General features: G+C 42.7%; 1 pseudogene; it reads right to left on the bottom strand.

Annotated features, from left to right (window-relative positions):
- Window positions 1-12,243: 12,243 nt before the first annotated feature.
- LOC148777471 (large ribosomal subunit protein uL18 pseudogene) lies at window positions 12,244-13,138 on the bottom strand (annotated as a pseudogene).
- Between the last annotated feature and the right edge of the window lie 3,946 nt (window positions 13,139-17,084).

The following is a 17,084-nucleotide window of genomic DNA, read 5'->3' as shown; positions in this document are numbered from 1 at the left end:
GCACTCTGAGGAGTATCTAATCTGTTTCTTCATCCCATGCTGGTTTATGCCTGACTTTTTTGCTTCAAAGCTGATAATTCATTTATGATTAACTAGTAGCAGCTTCTTGGAGTGTTGTTTTAAAGATTATGGGGCTGTATCTATAATCAGTGGCAGAGTGTGGTGACTAATTAGTTCTGCTTGCGATGGGGGCAGGAGGGAGAATGAAGGCAAATAAGCCATGTATTTTTCTTACCTGAACTAGTTGTCCAGAACGATTCATTTTTTTCTGCAGTTGTTATAAATGACACCAACTGTGTTTTATTGCTTGAATTCACCATTTCTCAAACTGCTGCATAATCTCTTTTCCTCCTGGGAAGTCCTGGAGTAAAGAAATCCATTTAACTTGATTGAGACGTAGTTTCTCAAATATATTTTTTTGTAACGGAATATTGTATCTTCTTCATTGTTAACTGCACAACCCATACCAGTGCTGGATGTATCACTTTACCCTTATCCACTGTCACTGCCCATGAGTGCCTTTGATTTCCCGGTGTTATTGTAGTGACTTCTGTTGGGAAGGAAAAGTCCTGGATTGAATGTTCCTGCATCTATGGAAACTCCTTATTCAATATTTTCTTCTTCTATCTTGCTATCTAAAATTCCTCATGCTGCCATACTGGAAATGGTCACTGGTTGTCTGTCTGCAGTTTTACTGTTTAACTTTTTCAACACCACACATAAATGAGTCCTCGCATTTCTGAGGTAGCTCTGTTCATTCTGTTTGTTGGTTGAGTGTGTTAGTCACTCAGTCATGTCCGACTCTTTGCCACCCCATGGACTGTAGCTGGCCAGGCTTCTCTGTCCGTGGAATTCTCCACGCAAGAATACTAGAGTGGGTTGCAATTTCCTTCTCCAAGGGATCTTCCTGACCCAGCGATCGAACCCAGTCTCCACATTGCAGACAGATTCTTTACCATCTGAGCCACTAAGGACACCCATGTTTGTTGGTTGAAAGCCATGCTAATTATTGGAAAACTTCCTCTAAGAAGTTAATCCTCAAATGGATGTTGCCTTATGAGAAATGCATTTGAATTGCTGAACAGGTTTCTCTCTGTCCACTTGGGGTTACCTTTCCGGCCAGGGAGGGTAAGGAGGTGGTGGCAGTTGTGCTATAGAATGGTATAGTCATGCAAAGAGTATTGCTTTTGGAGTCACTCACTCTGTAAAGTTCTGGTTACATTGCTTCATTGCTATGTAAACTGAAGCCAATCACTTAAACTCTGAACGTCAGTTGACTTAATTATAAATGATGATTATAATAATAATTCTGATCTTCCTTCTTTAGGGAGTTGTGGAGAGGACTAAATGGGATGATATATAGAAAGTAATTTTGCAAAATGTCTGGGTTTACATTTTCCCTGCTGGTTTCCCCACTGTTCTTGTGTTAACCAGATGCATTATGTGAAATACCATCTTTCTTTTGGCATTTCCAGGTGTGCTTTATATGAAAAACTCGTCTCCTGATGTAAGTCCAACTTAGTTTTGGTGGTAGAGTTCGTCTTGTTTTTTCTTTCACCACTTCCTTTGTTCATCATTATTTATAAATTTTAAACATAGTGTTGACCCTAATTCATAAATTATGCCACAGTGTTAATGACTTTTAGCAAGTCTGTGGAAAGAAGGAATAAAGAGATATGCTTCTGTCCTACAAAACTTAAAAAAAATTTTAGTTGAATAAATGCTTCAAATAGCTGAGTCTCTGGAAGAAATGAGAATGTAAGAACAGAAAGGTAGAGTGTTAGAATAGAATTATTTATTTGGCAGAGGTTAAGGGTCTATACTCTGTGCCTTAACGTAGGTGAAGATGTGATGAATTATGAGGAGGAATACCGTTGCATACTTGGAGAAGAAAATGGCAACCCACTCCAGTATTCTTGTCTGGAGAATTCCATGGACAGAGGAGCCTGGCGGGCTACAGTCCATGGGGTGGCAAAGAATCGGACATGTCTGAGTGACTAACAGACACAAACACACACACACACACACCATTGCACACTATGGGGCTTTTTGCCATCTCACTGGCTGTGTGTCACTCACTCCTTTTTTTTCCCTATCATTTTCTCTTTCCTTTCTGGAACAACTATCACGTTCTTTCACTAGTGACCTGCAGGATGTTTACACTCAGACCCCCTCCTAAGAAAGTCTTGCTGCTCAGCTCCAGCAAGTGGGTCAGCAGACAGCTGCCCAGTGTCGGCAGGGTCTGCTTCAGCAGCAGGACGACACCGTACCTGAGGCCACATCCTTCCCAGGGTGACCCACATCCAGTTTCTGAGTGAGGTGGATGTATAGCAGCTGTGCGATTTCAGCCTCATGTGAAAAACCAATGGGCACCACTCACTCCAGAGCTCCCAGTCTGGTTAGCTGGGGCTTTGCTGGGCCTGCATCACCTTTCAGGTTCTTTCTCTGCCAAGTTCTGCTTCTTCATCCTTCCTTTCACAGATATTGATCCCTAACAGTTACCTTAAAAATTGTTTAGTTTTGTTGATATATAATTTATGTATTGTAATAGTCACTCTTTAAAAGTGTTCTGCTGCTGCTGCTGCTAAGTCACTTCAGTCGTGTCCGACTCTGTGTGACCCCATAGACGGAAGCCCACCAGGCTCCCCCATCCCTGAGATTTTCCAGGCAAGAACACTGGAGTGGGTTGCCATTTCCTCTCCAATGTGTGAAAGTGAAAGTGAAGTTGCTCAGTCATGTCTGACCCTTAGAGACCCCACGGACTGCAGCCTACCAGGCTCCTCCATCCATGGGATTTTCTAGGCAAGAGTACTGGAGTGGCTTGCCATTGCCTTCTACTCAGTGGTTTTTAATATATTCACAAAGTTATGCAACTATTGTTACTATCTAATTACAGAACATTTTCATGATCCTCAAAAGAAACTCCGTACATGTTAGCAGTGACTCCATATTACCTCCTTCCCTAGCCTCTGGCAACTTTTTGTGCTTTCTGCCTATATGTATTTATCTGTTATAGGTTTTTTTTCATATAAATGGAATCATATAATATATGGCTTTTTGTGACTGGCTTCTTTTCACTTATCATAATAGTTTGGAATGGGTGAATAATATTCCACAATGTAGCTTATAGATCTATTGTGATTTATTCATCAATTGATCTACATTGGTTTGTCCTAATAAATATCTTGGGCCTCAAACTCTATATCAGCATCTACTTCTGAAGAGCATAACCCACAAACTACCCTCAGTTGGGGCCCCTAGGACCTAAACTTCTGCACCAGTGGGGGTTATCAAGAAATTCTTCCAATAAAAGTGCATGCATGCCAAGTCATTTTAGTCATGTCTGACTCTTTGTGATCCTATCTACTATAGCCCACCAGGCTCCTCTGTCCATGGGGTCTCCAGGCAAGAATACTGGAGTGGGTTACCATGCCCTCCTCCATGGGATCTTCCCAACCCAGGGATCAAATCTGCATCTTTTATGTCTCCTGCATTGGCAAGTGGGTTCTTTACCACTAACGCCACCTGGGTAGCCATCCCAATAAAGGTGGTTCTTACCAAAGAAAAATTTTAGCACCAGATGCCATGATCAGATACTTGGACCCTGCCTATAGTAGTGGAGACTCATGAAAGGTAAGAGAGTTGAGATCAGGTATGCCCTCACTTCATTTGTGGATTATGAATGGTAGGCAGCTCATCTGTCTTAAAAGGCATTGTGAGTTGGCAAAAATCTGAGTAGGGGAAGTTGCTGGAGTTTAGGAGATGAATTGTAGGTTGAAGAAGGAGTTAGAATGACTGGCATTCTGGGGAAGATGCACATGAGACTCTAAGAAAAGTGGAAAAGAAGCATGGAAAGAGAGACAGTGTGGCATATTGGAAAGAATATGGACTTGAAGTCTGATACACCTGGATTTTTACTCCTCTTTCATCCTTTGAACTGTGGTGCTGGAGAAGACTCTTGGAAGTCCCTTGGACTGCAAGGAGATCCAAACAGTCCATCCTCAAGGAGATCAGTCCTGGGTGTTCATTGGAAGGACTGATGTTGAAGCTGAAACTCCAGTACTTTGGCCACCTGATGTGAAGAGCTGACTCATTGGAAAAGACCCTGATGCTGGGAAAGATTGAGGGCAGGAGAAGAAGGGGATGACAGAGGATGAGATGGTTGGATGGCATCACCGACTCAATGGACATGGGTCTGGGTGGACTCCGGGAGCTGGTGATGGACAGGGAGGCCTGGAGTGCTGTGGTTCATGGGGTCGCAAAGAGTCGGACATGACTGAACTGAACTGAGCTGAACATCCATTATTAGCTCTGTGACTTTTGACAGGTTACCTAGCTTCATCTTTTAGAGGAGGCTACTAATTCCTACCTCTGAGCATTTTGTTGTGAATTTGAAGTGATGTAGCCTGTATAAGCCACTCCAGTACTCTTGCCTGGAAAATCCCATGGATGGAGGAGCCTGGTAGGCTGCAGTCCGTGGGATCGCTATGGGTCGGATACAACTGAGCGACTTCACTTTCACTTTTCACTTTCACACATTGGAGAAGGAAATGGCAACCCACTCCAGTGTTCTTGCCTGGAGAATCCCAGGGAAGGGGGAGCCTGGTGGGCTTCCGTCTATGGGGTCACACAGAGTTGGACACGACTGAAGTGACTTAGCAGCAGCAGCAGCAGCCTGTATAAGATAACTAGCTCTTCTAAACACGCTTGCCCTGTCCTCCTAACCCAGCAAGGTGTGAGAGGCAGGACCCAGGACTCAGGATGGAGGTGAAGAGTCCAGTCACATCCAGTCACCCTGATGTAAGCAGGGGCAGAGGATAGTGATGGTTAGAGGACCTGGGGACCAAGGAGTAGGAAATGGAAATGAGAGGAGGCCCAGACCCCAGGGAATTGTAGGGCTGGACCGAGGCAGAAGCACATCTGCACGGATAACATTTCTCTGGAGCTTGTCCTTTTTAAAGGTTCAGAACAACCTCTCCCTGACCCACCAGCTCAGGCCTCTCTGAAACTTCAAATGGTGCCTGCTGGGGTCCATTTGGATGGGGGACCTTGCCACACCTCACAATTTTAGACCTCTTATAGCTGGATGAAGTAAGGACAAAGGCTGCATTTGGCAGGTACAACTGCCTGGTGCTAAAGAGTTTCTATCAGCTATCTCCTTCCTTCCTTTCTTGCTTTCCTTTTCTCAAACTCTCTTTTACTGACACATGTCTTGATTTTTAAAATAGTTATTTTGCATCTGCTAATTTTCACTTCTAAGTGATATATGGTTGGGGAGTGTGACCTCTGAAGCTCCTTGCTATCCCGTGATGCTGGAACTGAAAATCAGGCAGAGTTCAGCAGCTGCTTACTGAGCTGTCTTGGACATTTGCCATCTCAGAAGTTAATCTCATCCATCTCAGAGTCTGTCACTCAGCTATGTGGAGATACCGCCAGCCTCTGAAAACGCTACAATGGTACAGAAAACTGTGTATTTGACCCCTTGGGGAATCACTCATCTTCTGTGTGGAGACACTGCCAAGCTCTAGAAACGTGAAAGTGCTACAGAACTTGTGTATTTGATGTGTTGGGGTTCACTCACTGGCAGTTCCAAATTCAAGAGTATAGAGATAATTGAGTATGTAATAAGGAGCCGGCGTCTCCTTACATCAAGTGCTTTCTTTCACTGACGCTTAACCAGAAGTTGTGAGTATGTGGTTGCCTTGTGTTCACTTACTTGGTTAACATTTGCCAGGTACCTCTGAATACCCTGAAATTTATGAAATTCTGATTTTTTTTTTTTTTGTGGACCGAAGATGGTATAATATTAGTGATTTTGCATGATTTGACCTAACACATGACAGGAACTATGCCAGAAGCTGGAGATAAACAGAGATGAAGCACAAATTTTGGCCAGAAGGAGCTTACAGAGTCCAGGGAGGAGGTAGACACAATAGTTGGAACACAAGTGACACAGATTCTGTTACAGAGGTAATCAAAGGGCAGTGTGTGTTATACCCCAAAGGGAAAGTGTAAAGGAAATCCTCTGAATAGGCCTCCTGGGCTTCAGTACAGGGACTAAGTTTTTTTGGTGAAATTTCAAAATTGAGCAGCCTTGCTAGGAATGCACAGTGTGGTGGCTTTGTACTGTTTAACTTAAGGTCTAACCACTGTAATAAATCCTGTTCTGTATCACTCATCCTCACGCTGCTCCTCTGATCATCCCCTGACTAATGTATCCCGTAAGTCTCAGTTCACCGTGTATTTGATTGATTACTGTTCTTTATTTGGTGTTCACTTAAGTAGCAAAGAATAATGTGTTTGCAAATGTCTGCGTCTATGAAGATGGCCCCTTGGATTGAATCAGAGGCTAACTGCCACATCCTAGCACCCCACTCAGCAAGTCATGTCTTCAACTCTTGCATTATGTTCAATTCAAAGCAGTACCATCTACAGATCTCCTTGTAGGATCTAGGTACTCTTTTAAGAGCTTTGCTTACGTTAATTCACAAGCTCCATCTGAGGTAGGTACAAGGGTTATTCCACTGTATGACTTAAGAAACTGAGGCACGAAGTAATTAAGTAACCAGTACTCCACATGGTTTCTGAATGAAAGAGAAACTGCTTAGGACATCTCATTTTTTCAGCTTTTCATTTGGAAATAGAGATCCTGATCTGCATTCCTTTAACTGCTGGCTCTTTTCTCTGCTTTCCCCCATCAGAGGCTGAGTTCCCTAAACCAGACACAGGACTCTTGAGTGTTCAAAGGCTCCCAGATAGAAAAGCTGAAACCTGAATGCCTCTCTTGGGGAGGGTCTTCCTGGACCTGCTGCCTTCCTCATAGCACTGTGGGAGTCCATCCAGCTGCTGCCAGAAGAGGTCAGGGGAGGGAGCGGTTCTAGCTTTTAGAAAATAAAACAGAATTTAGTAGCTGAGCCTTGAGAGGAGAGAGAACAGGGAAGAAACAGGGCTAAGCAGTCTCATGTTCAAGGGCTTCCACGGTCTGTCTCCAGTTTGCCTTCCAGATTATGTCCACCCCAACCCCCAGAAACAACGAATGACTCCTGGGGAATGAACATGTTGCTGTCTTCTGTGCCTCTGTGTGCTGTGCCCTCTGCTGACTCACACCTACTGACTTCAAGACTGAGCTGAAAGTCACCCTCTGAGATATCTTCCTTTAGGCCAGTGCGTCTCAGGCTTTAAGGTGCGCCTGAGACAAGGTCTCACGTGGAGACCTCGCTGAATTGCGGGTCTTAATTCAGCAGGTTTGAGGTGGGACCTAGACTGCGTTGCTAATGAGTTCTGGGGAATAGAGATCTGTGGACCACATAGTGGTCTGTGGACCATATTTTGAGTAACGAGGCTCTAGATCTCATTGGTTTGTTTTTTTTTTGGTGGGGGGACTTGAGTCTGTAAAAGTTATTGTAAGGGAAACAAGATGTTTTGCAATGACTCAAGCTAATTTGGCATTGGTAAATTGGTAAATTGTTTTGGTAGATATGTAGGGTGGCCAATGTCCTGGTTTGCCTAGCATTCTGGGGTTTCCTGGGACATGGGACTTTCAATGTCCTAGACAAAACAGATTTTCATAGCTCTAATAGTTTCAGGTGGGTGGGACCATGAATCATCTTCCTTACAACCTCTACACCAGCTAAAGTTACAAATGTTTATTAGCCAGACAGTGAAAGAACAGTCCTTAACTCACTCTTGAGGCTTTGGGGGGCCATTCTCTGCCTTTGGTACTGTAAATAGCACTAGCATGATCGGTTTCTTTAAGGTGAACATAAGGATTTTATAGTGATGGAGCCAGCCAACTTTGGAGTAGGTTCAAGTGACTATCCTCTATGGAAAGAGGCACAGGACAAAAGGAACACTAGACCTCAGGCACAAAACCCAAAATGTTAGACTGCTTGGTTGAATTTGTATATTTTATTCAAGCATGAGCAATGGGCTTAAGTCTGCACCCAGTGAGGAACCCTGAGGGTTTTAGATCTTCAGGGGTGTTAGGTTCAGCCAGGGAACCAACTCTGTGCCTCTCTCAGACTTAATTAGATTAAGGTTTTGTTGGTCTTTTTTGATATTTTGCCTGGAAGGTGAGTGAAAGTTCATCTCAAGAAAGGACTACCATTCAAAGCTATTTTATTACACATTGCAGTATATACCAGATAAAGCCCCCTTGAGATTCCTGTATTCTTGTTCAATATCAGGAAGAAAGAGGGGCACAAAATTGGTTTCTCTGGGCTCTGAGGAGCACACAAAATAGCAAGACCCCTCCCAGGGTTCGGAGAAGCCAAATCGTGTGGGGTCCAAGGGCTGCTTTGAAGCTGCTTCAAGCTTTTTTTCCCTGAAGATCTCTTTCTGATTGAGCCTTAGTCTCTTAAAAACATATAGAAGAATCACTTCTATTTGTATTCCTGGAAAAAAGGAGAGAGAGGGAGAAAAACTATATCTTTGCCTCTAGGCCTTTCAGAAGAAACCAGCTGGGGGACGGGAGGCTAGGCTGCTGAGATGGAAGTTCTGTGAACAGATTTTTCAGAGCAAGTGCTAGCGTTAGTGAAGCTTTCATCCTCCCTGTGGATTTGTACGCCAACCTCTAATACCCATTCAGCAAAGCAACTTCACCTTTCACCTACTTTCTTTGTTTTCCAGCTGTTTGGTGTATGCTCTGTGTGTACATGTGAGCGATTCTTGATGATGTTGTTTACTTTTACCATTTTTTCCTCAACAGAGAAAGAAAAGACATCCTCAGTGAGGATGTAAAAGCTAGGATACTAAGGGGGTATGAGTATGTTATTGTAGAAAGTGACCCCAAGGGGATCCAGATTATGGCCCACAGTTGGATGGCAGCCCAGACTTTACACAAAGATCCTTCATTTTGTGGATGATGAAACTGAAACTTGCAGAGGGGAAATAGTGTAGGTTGAGGCTGGCAAATAAGTGGATCTGAAAGGTTTTTTTAATTCATGATGTTTCGGGGTTGAAAGGGATCTTAATTTCATCTGCAACCTCAAGTAGATGCCTGAATTCTGGTGTCTAAGTCCTTGTAAAGTAGCCCTTCGGCCAGTGCTGGCCTCATTGAGTAATTGGGTGATCACTACTGTTACAAAAGTGGGCCTTCTTTTGATAATTTCTTTGGGTATAGGATATTTTGACAAGAACATGTTTTGAATTCTTTCTGAATACATTAATTTCAGTTAGAATTATATCAATATTGATGAATTTTCATTGAGAAGGTATTTCTTGGAGCAAACTTCATTTAACTTTGATCAGTTCATTGTAGGACACCTAAAAACCTTTCATTTCCATAAGGGATGAAGCCTCTCCTAAATATAACTCTATTATTTGGGACAGAATATCTTGTAACTAAGTGTTCTATAGAACAAATTTAAGAAAATGTTGATCTGAGCTGTGGAATGAAATTCTAAAAAGGATCCATGTAAATCTCAGGTTTTTGAATCAGATATTTTAAATATAATAGAGGAATTGACCACTGAAAAACCCCAATGGAGAACATATTGCTAAGTGAGAAGAACCGTGTTTGTATAACACATATCAATTTCAATTAATATATATTATAAATAATTTGGAAGTATATATATAAATGTCAATGCTTATTTTGTACATGAAGTTTTGGGAGATTTTCATTTTTTATTTTGCTTGTCTATATTTTCTAAATTTCTATATTGAATGGTACCCTAACAACAAAAAGTCTCAAAATATCCAATGATAAATCTTTTAGAAAAACGAAGGATGCTTTTGGTAGGGAGAATAAGCATTATCCCCTCTTTTATCTTCTTTGTAGTTCAGGGAGAGTCTCATCTTCTGTGAGAGATACATAGCTGAACTATTGTTTTCCTTCTTTTTTAAAAATTTATTTATTTGTTTATTTTTAATATTTTTCTTTTTGGCTGTGCTGGGACTTTGTTATTGCACAAATTCTATCCAGTGGTGGAGAGTGGGAGCTACCCTCTAGTTGTGGTATGAGAGCTTCTCATTGCGGTGGCTTCTCTTGTGGCAGAGCATACTCTCTAGGGTGCATGGGCTTCAGCAGTTGCAGCTTGTGGGCTCTAGAGCACCAGTTCAGTAGTTGTGGTGCATAGGCTTAGTTGCTCTGTGGCATGTAGGATCTTCCTGGACCAGGGATCAAACTGGTGTCCCTTGCATTGCAAGGCAGATTCTTAACCACTGGACCACCAGGAAAGCCTCTTCCTTTTTTTTCTGTCAAAAACCTACCATGATTCCTGTCTGCATATCAAGTCTATTCTCCTCTGCCTTATTGTTAAGACCTTGTATTATTTCTCAAATTCATCTAATTTGGTCCCAAGTTTTAAATTTAAATTTTTATTTTATATTGCAGTAACTTCCAGATGTTCAAGCAGGTTTTAGAAAAGGCAGAGGAACCAGAGATCAAATTGCCAACATCTGCTGGATCATGGAGAAAGCAAGAGAGTTCCAGAAAAACATCTATTTCTGCTTCATTGACTATGCCAAAGCCTTTGACTGTGTGGATCACAATAAACTGTGGAACATTCTGAAAGAGATGGGAATCCCAGACCACCTGACCTGCCTCTTGAGAAACCTGTATGCAGGTCAGGAGGCAACAGTTAGAACTGGACATGGAACAACAGACTGGTTCCAAATAGGAAAAGGAGTACATCAAGGCTGTATATTGTCACCTTGCTTATTTAACTTCTATGCAGAGTACATCATGAGGAACGCTGGGCTGGAAGAAGCACAAGCTGGAATCAAGATTGCTGGGAGAAATATCAATAACCTGAGATATGCAGATGACACCACCCTTATGGCAGAAAGTGAAGAGGAACTCAAAGGCCTCTTGATGAAAGTGAAAGAGGAGAGTGTAAAGGTTGGCTTGAAGCTCAACATTCAGAAAACGCAGATCATGGCATCTGGTCCCATCACTTCATGGGAAATAGATGGGGAAACAGTGGAAACAGTGTCAGACTTCATATTTTGGGGCTCCAAAATCACTGCAGTTGCTGATTGCAGCCATGAAATTAAAAGACGCTTACTCCTTGGAAGGAAAGTTATGACCAACCTTGATAGTATATTAAAAAGCAGAGACATTACTTTGCCAACCAAGGTCCGTCTAGTCAAGGCTATGGTTTTTCCCGTGGTCATGTATGGATGTGAGAGTTGGACTGTGAAGAAAGCTGATCGCTGAAGAATTGATGCTTTTGAACTGTGGTGTTGGAGAAGACTCTTGAGAGTCCCTTGGACTGCAGGGAGATCCAACCAGTCCATTCTAAAGGAGATCAATCCTGGGTGTTCATTGGAAGGACTGTTGCTAAAGCTGAAACTCCAATACTTTGGCCACCTCATGCGACGAGTTGACTCACTGGAAAAGAGTCTGATGCTAGGAGGGATTGGGGGTGGGAGGAGATGGGGACGGCAGAGAATGAGATGGTTGGATGGCATCACCGACTCGATGGACATGAGTTTGAGTGAACTCCGGGAGTTGGTGATGGACAGGGAGGCCTGGCGTGCTGTGATTCATGGGGTCGCAAAGAGTCGGACACGACTGAGCAACTGAACTGAACTGAATAGTTGACTTACAATGTTGCATTAGTTTCAGGTATACAACTGATTCAGTTATACATATATATGTATCCATTCTTTTTCAGATTCTTTTCCCATGTGGGTGTTTATAGAATATTGAGGAGAGTTTGCTGTGCTATATAGTAGGTCCTTGTTGATGATCTATTTTATATGTAGGAATGTATATATGTTAGTCCCAAACTCCTACTTTATCCCTCCCCTCAACATTTCCCTTTTGTTAACCATAAATTTGTTTTCAAAGTCTGTAAGTCTGTCTCTATTTTGCAGATACATTCATTTGTATCTTTTTTTTAGATTCCACATATAAGTGATACCATATGATACTGGTCTTTGTCTGATTTACTTAGTATGATAATCTCCAGGTCCATCCATGTTGTTGCAGATGGCATTATGGTCCCATTTTTTTTTTTTTACTTGTTCGATAAGTTTATTATTGTCTTTACCTGAAAAATCCTGATAGAAATTGTGGTTTGATTTATAAATTCCTGGGCTTCTCCTGTGGCTCAACGGGTAAAGAATCCGCCTGCAATGCAGGAGACCTGGGTTCGATCCCTGGGTTGGGAAGATCCCCTGGAGAAGGGAAAGGTTACCCACTCCAGTATTCTGGCCTGGAGGAGTCCATGGACTATACAGTCCATGGGGTTGCAAAGAGTCGGACATGACTGAGAGACTTTCACTTTCACTTTATTAACTCCCAGCAGCCCATTCCTGAGTTCTAAGGAAGCTTGCCTTCTTCCGAGCTACCCGATCTTTCTTCTTTCTGGGCACGCGACATTTTGGGCTGATTCCACCTCTTCTTTTTAACTTCTTTCTCAGGCTTCTTCTCATGCACTGGATTCTCTTGTATTGCAGCATGAGCTTTTTCATACATCTCCTCCATCATGTACAGAGTTATGTTGTTCTTTATGTATGGAGAGAACTGTTTCTTGTAAGCATCCTCATCTTCTTCCATCAGATGACACATGTAATCTGCAGCATTCTGCCCCATGATGTGCTTTTGGTGTACCTCAGCACTGAATTCTTTGCTTTCTGAATCATAACTGGGGAACCGTTTGGTACTGTGAGGGATAGACAAAGCTTCATTGACAGCTCCCTTCAGGGCCCCAGAAACTATTCTCAGTAGTAGTCCTGGCAAGTCCTGCATTGAAGTAACAAGTGAAGGCACCAGGTTGACCATCAACGCTTTCCACATTGTATTCATCTCTAGTCGCCTCGACTTGGCCTTTGTAAATTTTGTCCATACCAAACCTATTCAGAAACCTGCAGGCCAGCAGCAGGCCAGTACAGTGTGCCACAGCATAATTTGTCAGGCCAACCTTCACACCATACTTGGGAGTTCGTGAGCATAAACTGCACAAACTGTTTTATGTCCTTCTGTATGGGTGTAAGCAGTCTGACAAATGATATCTCTGTTTGTTACATGAATGATCATTTTGTATTTGGATGTGTTGTATTTATTTTTATCTTGGATTACCAATTGTTTCTGAGCATAGTAGTCAGTTTTGCCCTCTTGCCGTCTTCTGAATTTTACTTGGTATCTCTTGAAGTCGGCCGTGTTCTGGAAAACTTTAATAAACCCCATACTGTGGAACAGAACCCCGACTCTGCAGCTTGCCGCAGAGCTCTATGGTCCCATTCTTATAAGACTCACTCCAGTCAAGTTCATTTCTTGTCTGCAGGCCTCTGGACCTAAGCTCTTTTCTGCTTCATTGTCATTATTTTTTCCAGATTGGAATGTCCTTTCTATCTCTCTAAATTCTAGCCATTTGTTCTATAAAACCCCACACTGATTTTTCTCTTTTCTGACTTCCGGGGGCAGTTCTAGTATATACTGTACTGTTCAACATTCAAGGTTTATTATGCTTTTCTAGCCTCAACCCTTGATGCCGGATGGCAGTGGCTAACTTTATCTTGCTTGCTGGAGGGTCTGAATACTTTGAAGACATACCGATAGTGAAGAAATAGCCAAGAATGATTCAGTGAGTTTGGAATCCAGAGAAACAGACCAAGTAGACCTCAGTTGGAGTGGGTGAGAAACACTAGAGCAAGTAGAGGGGCATGCAGTGTGGATAAGCATAGACTGATTCTCTTATTCCAGTTGAGAGAATCCCAAAAAGGGCTCTGGTTAGCTCTCTCGGGGTCAAGTGCTTCATCCCTAACTAACCAAATGTGTTGGGGAAGACAAGGCCATGTAAGAATTTGCCATGTGGACAGGGGTGGGGTGAATAGTTCCTATGAGGAGGGGTTTCGGCCAAACATGTATGGCCTATGGATGTCATATATATTAAAAACACAGCAGTGACTGTGTCCACTGGTAATGTCCAGTATAGGCGTGTGGGTCAGTATGCTGGAAATCAGGAAGGAAGAACTATGGTGTAGCATACCACCCTTCCTATTGTTAGAACAGAGTCAACAAGTCTTTATTGAGACTTACTCCCTGGGGACTTGATAATTGTTGGACTAGCCTTCAACTCGGTACACTGTCATTTTTTTTTTTTTCTGTTACATTAACCCTAGGACCTGCGGCTTCATTTAGACACCCAACAGCCTTGACATTTCTCTGCTCTGCAAGAAACCACTGACAACTTGCACTGTTATCTTGGTCTTAATGACTGCTAAGTCATTTCATTTCCCAGAGGGAGATTGTTAAATCATCAACAGTGTCAGGTCACTGGCAGCCTTAAGCTCTGGATGGAGTGTTTTCAGGAAGAAATGAGAGTGAGAAAAGGAGCTGGACACTTCCTTTTAGAGGAAGACTATTAGCTCATCCTGGGAAGGTCAGCTGGATGGTGGCAGAGAGTATAGAAGTATTAGCATTAAATGCTTAACTCTGGACCGGTCTTCCCCAGCACTAGGGGGCACCAGAGTCAGCAACTTCCTGATTCTTAGGGCTGGTAGCATGTCAGCTGCTAGGAAATAAGATGAGGGGCAAAGCTGTGAGGTGGGGAAGGTGGCATGGCATGAAAACCCTGACATGTCTAGGTCCTTTTGGTCCATCTCTGCTTGCTTCTGGCTTCTGCTGGTTGATCTGGGCTCTCCAGCTGCCTACCTGCTACCATACCCCTATTTCTTTTAGCTGCTGGGTTTTTGACCCACTACTTCTTTCAGAATTTATGCCTTTGCTTTACTTGTCTGGCGTGTGGATATTTGTTGGACTCTGCAGTGCTCCTTTGAACCTTGTCTTTTTGTGACATATTATGGAGGTGGTTTATCCAGGTGACCCAAGGCAGCTCAAGCTCCACATCCCACATCCTGGCAGCTGGCTGTAAGCGTACTAGTACAGCTTCCAAATATACTGGGTGGAGTTTCTTTCCTTGCTGGGCCTCCACAGTGCTGTAAAGGACTTAATCCAGACTGTATTAGCATTGCCTGTTAACTCATGACTGTGTCCGCCTTAGCCCAAGTCGGACGCATCTCTGTACCCTCGGCCTCTGTCACAGAGCCTGTCACAGAGCGGCATTAACCATGACTGTGAAGTGACTGGAAAATGCTCACTGCCACCTCTGAGTGTGGCCTGGACTCTTCCTCTGAAAATGTGACTCTGAGTGCTTTTCCCTGTCTATCTGTCCTTGGGTTCAGATGCAACTAATCACCACACTCTTTCCTCTTCTCCTTTTCCACCTACTCTCTTTGCTTTTCCTACCAGTCTACCTGAGAGAGAGTGCAGTGTAGTGCTTAAGAACATAGATCCTAAAAGGATTTTCTGGTTTTAAATCCTGGTTTTATTACTTATAAGCTGTGCAACTGTTGGCAAGTTACTTTGCCTGTCTGTACCTCAGTTTCTTCCTCTGTCAAGTGGGAATAATAAGAACAGGACCAACCTCACAGGGCTGTTGGGAATATTAAATGTGTTACTATGAATAATGTACTTGGAACAGGATTTGGTACACAGCAGGCATTCTAGAAGTGTTAGCTGTTGTTACTGTTCTCTGCCTTCGCTGCTCAACCGAGTAAAGGTCATCTGACTTTGTTCCCTCTTGACTTCTCGGGCTTACCTACCTTCTTCTTGCACTCGTGTGCCTCAGTCTCATCCTCTGGTCCACTTAGTTGAATATTTACAAATATTTACTGATTTCTAACATCAAGGTTGTATATTGTCACCCTGCTTATTTAACTTATACGCAGAGTACATCATGAGGAACGCTGGGCTGGAAGAAGCACAAGCTGGAATCAAGATTGCCAGGAGAAATATCAATAACCTCAGATATGCAGATGACACTACCCTTATGGCAGAAAGTGAAGAGGAACTCAAAAGCCTCTTGAGGAAAGTGAAAGAGGAGAGTGAAAAGGTTGGCTTAAAACTCAACATTCAGAAAACTAAGATCGTGGCATCCGGTCCCATCACTTCATGGGAAATAGATGGGGAAACAGTGGAAACAGTGTCAGACTTTCTTTTTGGGGGCTCCAAAATCACTGCGGATGCTGATTGCAGCCATGAAATTAAAAGACGCTTACTCCTTGGAAGGAAAGTTATGACCAATCTAGATAGCATATTAAAAAGCAGAGATATTACTTTGCCAACAAAGGTCCATCTAGTCAAGGCTATGGTTTTTCCAGTGGTCATGTATGGATGTGAGAGTTGGACTAGGAGGAAAGCTGATCGCTGAAGAATTGATGCTTTTGAACTGTGGTGTTGGAGAAGACTCTTGAGAGTCCCTTGGACTGCAAGGAGATCCAACCAGTTCATTCTAAAGGTGATGAGTCCTGGGTGTTCATTGGAAGGACTGCTGCTAAAGCTGAAACTCCAATACTTTGGACACCTCATGCGAAGAGTTGACTCACTTGAAAAGACTCTGATACTGGGAGAGATTGAGGGCAGGAGGAGAAGGGGTCGACAGAGAATGAGATGGCTGGATGGCATCACTGATTCGATGGACATGAGTTTGAGTGTACTCCGGGAGTTGGTGATGGACAGGGAGGCCTGGTGTGCTGTGATTCATGGGGTCGCAAAGAGTCGGACACGACTGAGCAACTGAACTGAACTGAATAAGCTAACACTGAGCTGTAGCCCAGGAGCTATCTAGACTCATTCCTTTTAAGTTGCATCACCTCCTCTACTCATGGTTCTTTCCTCAGGTCAAGTCCTGATTCAGACCTTGATCTTTTAATGGCTGATTGTTGGGCTGTGAAAAAGTAAGGTTTATCTCAGCTGCTAGACCAAAATTTGACAAAGTATTTTTGTAATGGGCTGGACAGTAAATTTCTTTTTTTGGTGGAAGTATAGTTGACTTACAGTGTTGTGTTATTAATAGTTTCTGGTATATGGCAAAGCGATTCAGAAACATTTATGTGTATATATTTATGTATTTTTCATATTAATTTCCATTATAATTTTTTATAAAATATTGAATATCATTTTCTGTGCTTTGCTTGTTGTTTATCTATTTTAGGTATAGTGGTATATATCTGTTAATTTCAGTCTCCTAATTTATCCCTTCCTCCCTTTCCCTTTTGGTAACCATAAATTTGTCTGTGAGTCTGTTTCTGGTTTGTAAATAAGTATCACTTTTTTTAAAGATTCCATATAT

Source organism: Moschus berezovskii, chromosome 7 (assembly GCF_049115385.1).
Source record: "Moschus berezovskii isolate FMDL1 chromosome 7, NW_MosBer_1.0, whole genome shotgun sequence".
NCBI classification, from domain to species: Eukaryota; Metazoa; Chordata; class Mammalia; order Artiodactyla; family Moschidae; genus Moschus; species Moschus berezovskii.
The sequence above is the reverse complement of the archived record's forward strand: the minus strand, read 5'-3'. Positions and strand labels throughout refer to the sequence as shown.